This window comes from Tupaia chinensis, unplaced genomic scaffold (genome assembly GCF_000334495.1).
Source record: "Tupaia chinensis unplaced genomic scaffold, TupChi_1.0 Scaffold149922_1, whole genome shotgun sequence".
NCBI classification, from domain to species: domain Eukaryota; kingdom Metazoa; phylum Chordata; class Mammalia; order Scandentia; family Tupaiidae; genus Tupaia; species Tupaia belangeri.
The window spans coordinates 362696-376833 of record NW_006209766.1 but is presented as its reverse complement, the minus strand read 5'-3'; the positions used below and the strand labels follow the sequence as shown (position 1 = coordinate 376833).

The window sequence follows — 14138 nt, the reverse complement described above, 5'->3', positions numbered from 1 at the left end:
ACCAAGCCCACACGCCGCCCCCAACCCTATAACAAATTAAAAAAAAAAAAAAAAAAAAAGGAAATAGAAAATGGCAAGTGCTACCCAAAGACCAAGAGGATTTGTGACAAACCCACCAGGTCATTGCCTGAATCACTCAACAATGACTAGAGTGACATTGAAGGGTCTAGAGGCCCTGAAACTATGATAAATACAGAAATAGGCTGCCAGCAGCTGTTTATTAATTTTTTAATTTTTAAAAATGTTTTTATTGTTTAAGTTTTTGCCATAGGAAACATGTGCTTGCCTGGAGAGAGACAGTGAGAGACAGTGAAAGGGAAAGTGAGAAATCACCCCCAGAGGGATGACCATGCTGCAACCCCTTCTTCATTCTCTCCCTGGGATTTTGGGACACCTTTTTCTTTTTCTTTTTTTCTTTTTAGTTTTTCCACAGAGTTTATGTGCTTGTCAAAGAGAGACAGAAAAAAAAGAGAGAGAAGCGGCTCTCTGCTCCTCCCTACTCAACAGACAGCCGCAATCTTCCCGTGCAGTGCCAGCCGCGTCCCAGAGACATGCTGGTGAAGGTCGGAATAAAGGGATTTGGCCGTATTGGGTGCCTGGTCACCAGGGCTGCCTTCACCTGTGGCAAAGTGGATGTTGTGGCTATCAATGACCCCTTCACTGACTTGAACTACATGGTTACATGTCCTAGTATGACTCCCCCATGGCAAGTTCAACGGCACCGTCAAGGCCAAGAACGGGAAGCTTATCATCAACGGGAAGTCCATCAACACCTTCCAGGAGCGAGATCCCGCCAACATCAGAGGGGGTGATGCTGGTGCTGAGTGTGTTGTGGAGTCCACTGGTGTCTTCACCACCATGGAGAAGGCTGGGGCTCACTTGAAGGGTGGGGCCAAAAGGGTCATCATCTCTGCCCCCTCCGCGGACGCCTCCATGTTTGTGATGGGCATGAACCACGAGAAGTACGACAGCTCCCTAAAGATGGTCAGCAATGCCTCCTGCACCACCAAACTGCATGACCCCCCTGGACAAGGTCATCCATGACAACTTTGGCATCGTGGAGGGACTCATGAGCACAGTCCACACCATCACTACCACCCAGAAGACTGGACAGCCTCTCAGGGAAGCTGTGGCGTGATGGCCATGGGGCTGCCCAGAACATCATCCCAGCATCGACCGGGGCTGCCAAGGCTGTAGGCAAGGTCATCCCGGAGCTGAACGGGAAGCTCACCGGCATGGCCTTCTGTGTCCCCACCCCCAACGTGTCGGTCATGGACTTGACCTACCGCCTGGAGAAAGCTGCCAAATACAATGACATAAAGAACGTGGTGAAGGGGACCAGCAGTTAGCTTAATGGCTATGTTGCTGGACTCCCATGTAGTCAACCACTGTGGGAAGCTGCACACCAGCGAGTCTGCCGAGGTTTCTCAGAAAGCAAACAATTACCATGATTGGTTCCCTTCCAAAAACCTGACCTTCAAAACCTTGCTCTGATTGGCCACTGGAATTAGTCCTGGAATAGACTGCTTTCTGCGAGGCATTTGGGACTGAAGGTGATATCAAGCTATAAGAGAGCAAGAGGAGAGAGAGGTTGAATGCATGTCCCACATCCACAGCAGTGCTGTCCAGTACGCCCCAGGGTCACCCATTCTTCATCCCCCAAAACGAGAAGTTCTCAGTAATTTAGCTTCATCCCCAGCAGGAACCTCTCACCCACAGGCCCATGGCTGGAGAGAAGGCTGCAATCAGCCAGGTCAGGACGAGGATGTCTCCCTAACTGCCCAGGCACAGGCGTCAGGAGCAAGTCTGGACAACCACCCCGGGCATGGGAGAAAGGAGTTGAGAGGGTTCTGGAAGGCACTGTGAGAGCTGGGCCTGAAGAAGGGACAAGGTGGAGAAGGCTGCCAAATACGATGACCTCGAGAAGGTGGTGAAGCAGGCATTGCAGGGCCCCCTGAAGGGCAGCCTGGGCTACACCGAGGACCAGGTTGTCTCCTGCAACTTCAACAGCGACACCCACTCCTCCACCTTCGATGCTGGGGCGGGCATTGCCCTCAATGACCACTTTGTCAAGCTCATTTCCTGGTATGACAATGAATTTGGCTACAGCAACAGGGTGGTGGACCTCATGGTCCACAAGGCCTCCATGGAGTAGAGCTCCTGACCACCAGCCCCAGCGTGACCACAAGGAAGAGAGGCTCTCAGCTGCTGGGGAGGCCCTGCTCCCGCTCAGTCCTCACCACACTGAGAAGCTCCCCTCCTTGACACAGTTTCCATCCCAGACCTCTGCAGAAGAGGTGGGGCTGGGGAGCCCTCCTTGTCATAAACCATCAATAAAGTACACTGTATCGGCAAAAAAAGAGAGAGAGAGAGAAAGGGAAAGATAGTGAGAAAAGAACCCTTATCAGGAATGGTCACACCACAATCCCTTCTCCGTTTCTCCTTTCAGGAGTTTGTGCTGCACATATGCATGCCCAGCCAGTTTTTCTTATTTTTTTTTAAGAGGTTTTTTTTTTTTTTTTTTCTTTTTTTGGAGAGGTTTTTGCTATAGGGCGCATGCGCTTGCCAGACAGACAGAGAGAGACAGAGAGACAGAAAGCAGGAAATCACCCCCCAGAGGGGATGGCCACGCTGCAATCCCCTCTCCTCCATTCTCCTCTCGGGATCTTAGGCATGCACGCACATGCACCCAACCTGAGTTCAAGCCACTGGGTCCAGGACTCGAACTGTGGTCGACTACGTGGGAGTCCAGCGACATAGCCATTACGCTAACTGCTGGTCCCAAGAGGTTTTTGCTATAGGGCGCATGCACTCACCAGACAGAGAGAGGACAGAGAGACAGAAAGTGAGAAATCACCCCCAAGGAGAGATGGCCATGCCACTATCCCTTCTCCTCCATTCTCCTCTCGGGATATTGGGCACACACGCACATGCGCCCGGCGTGAGTTTTAAGTCACTGGGTCCAGGACTCAAACCACAGTCGACTACGTGGGAGTCCAGCGACATAGCCATTACACTAACTGCTGGTCCCTCCCCAGCCTGTTTTTCAAGCTGTCAGGTCCAAGATTCTAACTGCACAGTCAGCCACGCAGAATTCAGCTGCCTTAACCACCATGCCACTAGCTGTCCCTGTTGATACCACTTTTATCCCTCTAGGCTGAGGAAGCCTGCAATTGCACAGGTGTTATTTAATCTAGCCCTCACACAATCCCCATTTTACAGATGAGGAAACAGTCGCAGGAAAATAACTTGTCCAGAATCACACAGCTGGTCAGTGGCAGGGCCTAGGTTTGTCCCTTCTCACCATCTCCCTAGACCTCCCAGCCTCACACGCTCTCCCCACGACACACAGACATTGGCACAAAATGCTGAACAGCGGGTGTTTTATTAGCCTGGAAAACCCTGAATCGAGTGGGGCAGGTGTCTGGATTCCAGCTTCAGGTGAGGAGAACAGGGCAAGACGTTAGCACAGCTCTGACACCAAGGTCAAAGATTCATCTCCTAACAGGGATCGCTTTGGCCAAGTCCTGGAATAGACTGCTTTCTGCGAGGCATTTGGGACTGAAGGTGATATCAAGCTATAAGAGAGCAAGAGGAGAGAGAGGTTGAATGCATGTCCCACATCCACAGCAGTGCTGTCCAGTACGCCCCAGGGTCACCCATTCTTCATCCCCCAAAACGAGAAGTTCTCAGTAATTTAGCTTCATCCCCAGCAGGAACCTCTCACCCACAGGCCCATGGCTGGAGAGAAGGCTGCAATCAGCCAGGTCAGGACGAGGATGTCTCCCTAACTGCCCAGGCACAGGCGTCAGGAGCAAGTCTGGACAACCACCCCGGGCATGGGAGAAAGGAGTTGAGAGGGTTCTGGAAGGCACTGTGAGAGCTGGGCCTGAAGAAGGGACAAGGTGGAGAAGGCTGCCAAATACGATGACCTCGAGAAGGTGGTGAAGCAGGCATTGCAGGGCCCCCTGAAGGGCAGCCTGGGCTACACCGAGGACCAGGTTGTCTCCTGCAACTTCAACAGCGACACCCACTCCTCCACCTTCGATGCTGGGGCGGGCATTGCCCTCAATGACCACTTTGTCAAGCTCATTTCCTGGTATGACAATGAATTTGGCTACAGCAACAGGGTGGTGGACCTCATGGTCTACATGGCCTCCAAGGAGTAGAGCCCCCAACTACCAGCCCCAGAATGAGCACGAGGAAGAGAGGCCCTCAGCTGCTGGGGAGGCCCTGCTCCTGCTCAGTCCTCACCACACTGAGAAGCTCCCCTCCTTGATACAGTTTCCATCCCAGACCCCTGCAGAAGGGGAGTCTGAGATGATGTGAAGTCTCCTGAAGATAAGACCCATCTGTCAGGTGTTTGGGATATATGGAATGCACATTCATGTGTCATAAACAAGCCCATGAGCCTTGTGTATGTTTACAAGACAACTTCAACAATTCCTGGGAAATGCCTATTATGGATGCCAGCAGGTGATGGTAAGGCACTGGACTCCCACATAGTTGATCATGGTTCAAGTCCTGAACCTGACAGCTTGCTTTCTCATTTTTCCCTCTCTCTTTCTTTCTCTCTGATGAATTAAATGATAATAATAATTCATTTCATTTCATTTAAAAAGAAAGAAAATGCCTATTATGAAAAAACTATATATGATTCCAAAGTTTTTGCCCCAAATAAATTTGTACTTTAGTTCCACATGTCCATAAACTTTTTGAAATCATTGTATATACTGAAATTCTGCTTCTAAAAATTCTCATTTTGTGGGGGAACAGCAGACGGCATAATGGTTACTTTGCTAGACACCCACATAGTCTACTGCAGTTCAAGCCCCGGACCTGGTGGCTTAAAACTAATTTCAGGCACATGTGCGTGCATGCCCAAAATCCCAAGAGGAGACTGAAGGAGAAAGGATTGTGGTGTGGCCATCCCTGCTTGGGGGGTGATTTCTCACTTTCTGTCTCTCTCTGTCTCTCCAGAGAGTGCACACACTCTATAACAAAAACCTCTCTTAAAAAATTAATTAATTAATTTAATTTTTAAAAATTCTAATTTTGCAACCAGACACTAAAAATAACTACACTTTGGGGGAAAAAATAGGATGAGAGACTATTCAAAATCTATATAACTGTGTAACAATAACCAGATAATTAAAAAGGTAGTTTATCAAGAGATACATTGCCCAGGTGCATCTGTTTCTCTAGAAACCAGGAGCCTTTGTAATATCCAGTTCCAATGACAAAAGTGCAAGTTGCTTGATGAGCATCCGGGAAACAGAACTGCAGAGAGACTGCAGATCACCTCCTCCTGCACACCTCTGAATGTTCAGATTTAATTCCAAGAAATTAAAAAGAAACATATAATCCATCGGATGATGAGAAACCACAGAAGCACAAGAAATCTGAGAAACCAAGAAAATAAATATCTCTCCCTCAATGGAAAAAAACACCCCTCATCATCCATAGACAGTACAATGGAACTCATGGAAATGTCAGATAAAGAATTTAGAATATTCATAGTGGTAAAATTAACATAGATGCAGGAGAAGAGAGACAATGAACTTCAGAAGATGCAGAAGAGCTGACAAGTTCCAGGAGGTGAAGGAGTTCTTACATGATTTAAAAGAAAAAATACACACCATAAAAAAGAATCAAATGGAACTGTTAGAGGTGAAGGCTGTAATACAGGAAATTAAAACCTCCCTTGAAAGTAATAAAAGCAGATTAGGCCATACAGAAGATCGAATCTCAGATGTAGAAGACAAAACTTTTGACCTAGAAAAAAAGACTGAGAAAATAACCCCCAAAAATGAGAATAATATATGAGAAGTACTAAATACCATTAAATGCCCAAACATCTGGATAATCAGTATCCCAAAAAATAAAGAAACTAATAGGGGCATTGATAATCTATTCCATGAAATCCTGGAAGAAAAGTTACCAAACCTAGAAAGGTATTCAAATATCCAGACACAAGAAATACAAGAAAAACCCAAATAGAATCAACCCAAGAAGATCTCGTCTAAGGCACATCATAGCCAGATTGACCAAAACCGCAGACAAAGACAAGATTCTAAAACTGGCAAGAGAGGGGCCAGCAGGTGGAGTGATGATTGGGATGCTGGACTCTCACATGGCTGACCACAGTTCAAGTCCCGGACCTGGTGGCTTGCTTTCTTACTTTCTCGCTCTCTCACCCTCTGTACCTCTCTGGTCAAATTAAAATAAATATATAAAATAAGATAATTCTTTAAAAAATTGGCAAGTGAGAAATGTCAAGTTACTTATAATGTTAGCCCATCTGGCTAACATTGGACCTCTCATCAGAAACAATGCAAGCAAGGAAAAAAAGTGTTATGTGAAAAACAATTTCAACCAAGAATACTACACCTGACAAGATTATCCTTCATATGGGAAAAAAAGATAAAAAACATTCTTGGGACCAGCAGGTGGCATGGTGATTAAAGGCACTGGATTCCCACATAGTCAACTGCAGTTTGAATCCTGGACCTGGCAGCTTGCTTTCTCACTTTCCCTTTCTCTCTCTCTCTCTCTCTCTGTCTCTCTCTGGTCAAATTAAAAAATAATAACAAATGGAATTAAATAAATAAATCTTTTTTTAAAATTCTCAGATTAAAAAAACCTGAAAAAATTTACCAACACCAGACCAGCTCTTCAAGAAGTTCTGAAGGGAATGCTATACTAGGAAAAGTGAAGACAGACACACAGAACTAAAAGAACAAAAAACAACCAAGAAAATGGCCAATTTAATGGTTGGGACAAGTCCAGGAAGATCAATAGTAACATTGAATGTTAAATGCCAAGATTTAAACAGAAAGATCAGACCACAGTAACATCGCAAATTCAACAGAAGAGAGATTAATTACATGAGACCAAACTGGTGAAATAGAATTTTATATCTTGTGACTAAAACATTACTGATTTTCTTCTATGCTTTGCTTTCCAGGTTTGAGGATTTTTGTCTTCTTTTGAGTGGTTGATAAGTTCAGCAATTTTTTTTTTTTTTTTAGAACTAGAAACAAACTTTTTTCCCTTCCTAGCCCGTCTGGAATTGGAAAATATTTGTAAGTATTCTAATTCTGTGGCAGAAAGCTTATTTGCATAAGTTCAATGATATCCGTTGGCTTGCATCAGAAATTGGAAATACTGGTTATTTCCAGGGTTTGGACTGGAATGTCATTTCTGAAGATATAGCCAGAAAGCTAAGGAACTAAGGTAGATCTCAAGAAAGTCAACAGAAGCTCTTGGAAAGATTGCCTGGTACCATAAACAGTCCTGCCTGACAGGTAAGTAAAGAATATCACTTCCTGACAGGCCCAAAAAACTTTCAAGTATAGACACTTAAAGGTACAGATAGTGAGTTCCTGACTTGGCTCAGTAGCCTTGGGAGGCTCTTAGAAGAGTCTAATCTGAAGTTCCTAATTAAAGGTCCCAGCAAAGCCAGCTAAATCAATTAGTATTCTTAGGGAGCTTTGTGCAACTAACAGACCAAATTGAGACTAAATGTATTTATTTACTTACTTACTTACTTTATTTATTTATTTATTTAGCAAATAAGTTCATTTATGCCTCTCTTTGTTAAAAAGGGGAATAGAGAGAGAAAAAATGTTCCAGAAGAAAATTACAGTGCACTTATTACTAGATTTTAGCTTTGTCCATATCTGTTTTTTTGAGTTTTTAGTATCATACCTACTGTTTGAACAGCATCCTAACCTTTTTCCTGGCTGTAAGTCTTGAGCAAATTTTTCTTAACATATTTTTATTGTGATTTATTAACACTAAAACTGCTTTTCTTTTTTTTCTTTTTTTGGAGAGGTTTTTGCTATAGGGCGCATGCGCTTGCCAGACAGACAGAGAGAGACAGAGAGACAGAAAGCAGGAAATCACCCCCCAGAGGGGATGGCCACGCTGCAATCCCCTCTCCTCCATTCTCCTCTCGGGATCTTAGGCATGCACGCACATGCACCCAACCTGAGTTCAAGCCACTGGGTCCAGGACTCGAACTGTGGTCGACTACGTGGGAGTCCAGCGACATAGCCATTACGCTAACTGCTGGTCCCAAGAGGTTTTTGCTATAGGGCGCATGCACTCACCAGACAGAGAGAGGACAGAGAGACAGAAAGTGAGAAATCACCCCCAAGGAGAGATGGCCATGCCACTATCCCTTCTCCTCCATTCTCCTCTCGGGATATTGGGCACACACGCACATGCGCCCGGCGTGAGTTTTAAGTCACTGGGTCCAGGACTCAAACCACAGTCGACTACGTGGGAGTCCAGCGACATAGCCATTACACTAACTGCTGGTCCCTCCCCAGCCTGTTTTTCAAGCTGTCAGGTCCAAGATTCTAACTGCACAGTCAGCCACGCAGAATTCAGCTGCCTTAACCACCATGCCACTAGCTGTCCCTGTTGATACCACTTTTATCCCTCTAGGCTGAGGAAGCCTGCAATTGCACAGGTGTTATTTAATCTAGCCCTCACACAATCCCCATTTTACAGATGAGGAAACAGTCGCAGGAAAATAACTTGTCCAGAATCACACAGCTGGTCAGTGGCAGGGCCTAGGTTTGTCCCTTCTCACCATCTCCCTAGACCTCCCAGCCTCACACGCTCTCCCCACGACACACAGACATTGGCACAAAATGCTGAACAGCGGGTGTTTTATTAGCCTGGAAAACCCTGAATCGAGTGGGGCAGGTGTCTGGATTCCAGCTTCAGGTGAGGAGAACAGGGCAAGACGTTAGCACAGCTCTGACACCAAGGTCAAAGATTCATCTCCTAACAGGGATCGCTTTGGCCAAGTCCTGGAATAGACTGCTTTCTGCGAGGCATTTGGGACTGAAGGTGATATCAAGCTATAAGAGAGCAAGAGGAGAGAGAGGTTGAATGCATGTCCCACATCCACAGCAGTGCTGTCCAGTACGCCCCAGGGTCACCCATTCTTCATCCCCCAAAACGAGAAGTTCTCAGTAATTTAGCTTCATCCCCAGCAGGAACCTCTCACCCACAGGCCCATGGCTGGAGAGAAGGCTGCAATCAGCCAGGTCAGGACGAGGATGTCTCCCTAACTGCCCAGGCACAGGCGTCAGGAGCAAGTCTGGACAACCACCCCGGGCATGGGAGAAAGGAGTTGAGAGGGTTCTGGAAGGCACTGTGAGAGCTGGGCCTGAAGAAGGGACAAGGTGGAGAAGGCTGCCAAATACGATGACCTCGAGAAGGTGGTGAAGCAGGCATTGCAGGGCCCCCTGAAGGGCAGCCTGGGCTACACCGAGGACCAGGTTGTCTCCTGCAACTTCAACAGCGACACCCACTCCTCCACCTTCGATGCTGGGGCGGGCATTGCCCTCAATGACCACTTTGTCAAGCTCATTTCCTGGTATGACAATGAATTTGGCTACAGCAACAGGGTGGTGGACCTCATGGTCTACATGGCCTCCAAGGAGTAGAGCCCCCAACTACCAGCCCCAGAATGAGCACGAGGAAGAGAGGCCCTCAGCTGCTGGGGAGGCCCTGCTCCTGCTCAGTCCTCACCACACTGAGAAGCTCCCCTCCTTGATACAGTTTCCATCCCAGACCCCTGCAGAAGGGGAGTCTGAGATGATGTGAAGTCTCCTGAAGATAAGACCCATCTGTCAGGTGTTTGGGATATATGGAATGCACATTCATGTGTCATAAACAAGCCCATGAGCCTTGTGTATGTTTACAAGACAACTTCAACAATTCCTGGGAAATGCCTATTATGGATGCCAGCAGGTGATGGTAAGGCACTGGACTCCCACATAGTTGATCATGGTTCAAGTCCTGAACCTGACAGCTTGCTTTCTCATTTTTCCCTCTCTCTTTCTTTCTCTCTGATGAATTAAATGATAATAATAATTCATTTCATTTCATTTAAAAAGAAAGAAAATGCCTATTATGAAAAAACTATATATGATTCCAAAGTTTTTGCCCCAAATAAATTTGTACTTTAGTTCCACATGTCCATAAACTTTTTGAAATCATTGTATATACTGAAATTCTGCTTCTAAAAATTCTCATTTTGTGGGGGAACAGCAGACGGCATAATGGTTACTTTGCTAGACACCCACATAGTCTACTGCAGTTCAAGCCCCGGACCTGGTGGCTTAAAACTAATTTCAGGCACATGTGCGTGCATGCCCAAAATCCCAAGAGGAGACTGAAGGAGAAAGGATTGTGGTGTGGCCATCCCTGCTTGGGGGGTGATTTCTCACTTTCTGTCTCTCTCTGTCTCTCCAGAGAGTGCACACACTCTATAACAAAAACCTCTCTTAAAAAATTAATTAATTAATTTAATTTTTAAAAATTCTAATTTTGCAACCAGACACTAAAAATAACTACACTTTGGGGGAAAAAATAGGATGAGAGACTATTCAAAATCTATATAACTGTGTAACAATAACCAGATAATTAAAAAGGTAGTTTATCAAGAGATACATTGCCCAGGTGCATCTGTTTCTCTAGAAACCAGGAGCCTTTGTAATATCCAGTTCCAATGACAAAAGTGCAAGTTGCTTGATGAGCATCCGGGAAACAGAACTGCAGAGAGACTGCAGATCACCTCCTCCTGCACACCTCTGAATGTTCAGATTTAATTCCAAGAAATTAAAAAGAAACATATAATCCATCGGATGATGAGAAACCACAGAAGCACAAGAAATCTGAGAAACCAAGAAAATAAATATCTCTCCCTCAATGGAAAAAAACACCCCTCATCATCCATAGACAGTACAATGGAACTCATGGAAATGTCAGATAAAGAATTTAGAATATTCATAGTGGTAAAATTAACATAGATGCAGGAGAAGAGAGACAATGAACTTCAGAAGATGCAGAAGAGCTGACAAGTTCCAGGAGGTGAAGGAGTTCTTACATGATTTAAAAGAAAAAATACACACCATAAAAAAGAATCAAATGGAACTGTTAGAGGTGAAGGCTGTAATACAGGAAATTAAAACCTCCCTTGAAAGTAATAAAAGCAGATTAGGCCATACAGAAGATCGAATCTCAGATGTAGAAGACAAAACTTTTGACCTAGAAAAAAAGACTGAGAAAATAACCCCCAAAAATGAGAATAATATATGAGAAGTACTAAATACCATTAAATGCCCAAACATCTGGATAATCAGTATCCCAAAAAATAAAGAAACTAATAGGGGCATTGATAATCTATTCCATGAAATCCTGGAAGAAAAGTTACCAAACCTAGAAAGGTATTCAAATATCCAGACACAAGAAATACAAGAAAAACCCAAATAGAATCAACCCAAGAAGATCTCGTCTAAGGCACATCATAGCCAGATTGACCAAAACCGCAGACAAAGACAAGATTCTAAAACTGGCAAGAGAGGGGCCAGCAGGTGGAGTGATGATTGGGATGCTGGACTCTCACATGGCTGACCACAGTTCAAGTCCCGGACCTGGTGGCTTGCTTTCTTACTTTCTCGCTCTCTCACCCTCTGTACCTCTCTGGTCAAATTAAAATAAATATATAAAATAAGATAATTCTTTAAAAAATTGGCAAGTGAGAAATGTCAAGTTACTTATAATGTTAGCCCATCTGGCTAACATTGGACCTCTCATCAGAAACAATGCAAGCAAGGAAAAAAAGTGTTATGTGAAAAACAATTTCAACCAAGAATACTACACCTGACAAGATTATCCTTCATATGGGAAAAAAAGATAAAAAACATTCTTGGGACCAGCAGGTGGCATGGTGATTAAAGGCACTGGATTCCCACATAGTCAACTGCAGTTTGAATCCTGGACCTGGCAGCTTGCTTTCTCACTTTCCCTTTCTCTCTCTCTCTCTCTCTCTGTCTCTCTCTGGTCAAATTAAAAAATAATAACAAATGGAATTAAATAAATAAATCTTTTTTTAAAATTCTCAGATTAAAAAAACCTGAAAAAATTTACCAACACCAGACCAGCTCTTCAAGAAGTTCTGAAGGGAATGCTATACTAGGAAAAGTGAAGACAGACACACAGAACTAAAAGAACAAAAAACAACCAAGAAAATGGCCAATTTAATGGTTGGGACAAGTCCAGGAAGATCAATAGTAACATTGAATGTTAAATGCCAAGATTTAAACAGAAAGATCAGACCACAGTAACATCGCAAATTCAACAGAAGAGAGATTAATTACATGAGACCAAACTGGTGAAATAGAATTTTATATCTTGTGACTAAAACATTACTGATTTTCTTCTATGCTTTGCTTTCCAGGTTTGAGGATTTTTGTCTTCTTTTGAGTGGTTGATAAGTTCAGCAATTTTTTTTTTTTTTTTAGAACTAGAAACAAACTTTTTTCCCTTCCTAGCCCGTCTGGAATTGGAAAATATTTGTAAGTATTCTAATTCTGTGGCAGAAAGCTTATTTGCATAAGTTCAATGATATCCGTTGGCTTGCATCAGAAATTGGAAATACTGGTTATTTCCAGGGTTTGGACTGGAATGTCATTTCTGAAGATATAGCCAGAAAGCTAAGGAACTAAGGTAGATCTCAAGAAAGTCAACAGAAGCTCTTGGAAAGATTGCCTGGTACCATAAACAGTCCTGCCTGACAGGTAAGTAAAGAATATCACTTCCTGACAGGCCCAAAAAACTTTCAAGTATAGACACTTAAAGGTACAGATAGTGAGTTCCTGACTTGGCTCAGTAGCCTTGGGAGGCTCTTAGAAGAGTCTAATCTGAAGTTCCTAATTAAAGGTCCCAGCAAAGCCAGCTAAATCAATTAGTATTCTTAGGGAGCTTTGTGCAACTAACAGACCAAATTGAGACTAAATGTATTTATTTACTTACTTACTTACTTTATTTATTTATTTATTTAGCAAATAAGTTCATTTATGCCTCTCTTTGTTAAAAAGGGGAATAGAGAGAGAAAAAATGTTCCAGAAGAAAATTACAGTGCACTTATTACTAGATTTTAGCTTTGTCCATATCTGTTTTTTTGAGTTTTTAGTATCATACCTACTGTTTGAACAGCATCCTAACCTTTTTCCTGGCTGTAAGTCTTGAGCAAATTTTTCTTAACATATTTTTATTGTGATTTATTAACACTAAAACTGCTTTTCTTTTTTTTTTTTTTTTGGAGAGGTTTTTGCTATAGGGCGCGTGTGCGCGCCAGACAGATAGAGACAGAGAGACAGAAAGCGAAAAATCACCCCCCAGGGGGGATGGCCACGCCGCAATCCCTTCTCCTTCGTTCTCCTCTCAGGATCTTGGGCACGCACACACATGTGCCCAGCGGGAATTTTTAAGCCACCGGCTCCGGGACGCAAACCGTGATCAACTACATGGGAGTCCAGCGACATAGCCATTACGCTAACTGCTGGTCCCTTAAACTGCTTTTCTTGAAATTAAAAAAAAAGAAAGAAAGAAAGCACCTATTTAATGACCCCAGTAAGCTATATAGCCTCAGCTAGGTGCTACTCTATAGTATGTTCATTCTATCCACTGAGGTTTATGCCTAAAGTCAGACATGTGTTCATAGATATGTTTATATCAGCTGCACTTGCTATTGAAGGTATTTAGATTAATTAAGATCTTTTGTGAATCAATAAAATGTGGGGGAAAAAGGCACAGAAAGCAACTGTAGATACCAGAGACAGTGTGGGAGGAAGGTGGGAAATGGCAGAGGGTGAGAGGAATGGAATCAGGAGGAGGGGAGGGAAGCAAAATATATAAGAAACAAGAAATAGAAAGTTATTTGTTGATAATAACATGTATGGTAATATCCTTGATTGAGCCAATATACAGTGTATTCTGGATGGGAAAACTCATTTTGTATGCTGTAATGATGTACAGTAAATCAACGTAAAATAAATATATTTAAAAATTAAGGGCCAGGGACCAACAGTTGGCATAATGGTGATGTCACTGGACTTCCATGTAGTTGACCCTGTTCGAGTCCCAGAACCGGTGGCTTAAACTCATGCCAGGTGCGTGTGTGTGTGTGTCCAAGATCCCAAGAGGAGAATGGAGGGATCGTGGCGTGGCCAACCCCCCCAGGGGGATGATTTCTTGCTTTCTGTCTCTGTCTCTCTCTGTCTTTCTGGTGAGCACATGTGCCCTTTAGCAAAAACCTCTCAAAAAAAAAA

The 14138-nt window shown here is 43.9% G+C and overlaps 1 pseudogene; it reads left to right on the top strand.

Moving 5' to 3' along the window:
* Nucleotides 1–4173, top strand: part of LOC102468086 (glyceraldehyde-3-phosphate dehydrogenase-like) — a 4837-nt pseudogene extending 664 nt beyond the window's left edge.
* Nucleotides 4174–14138: the final 9965 nt, after the last annotated feature.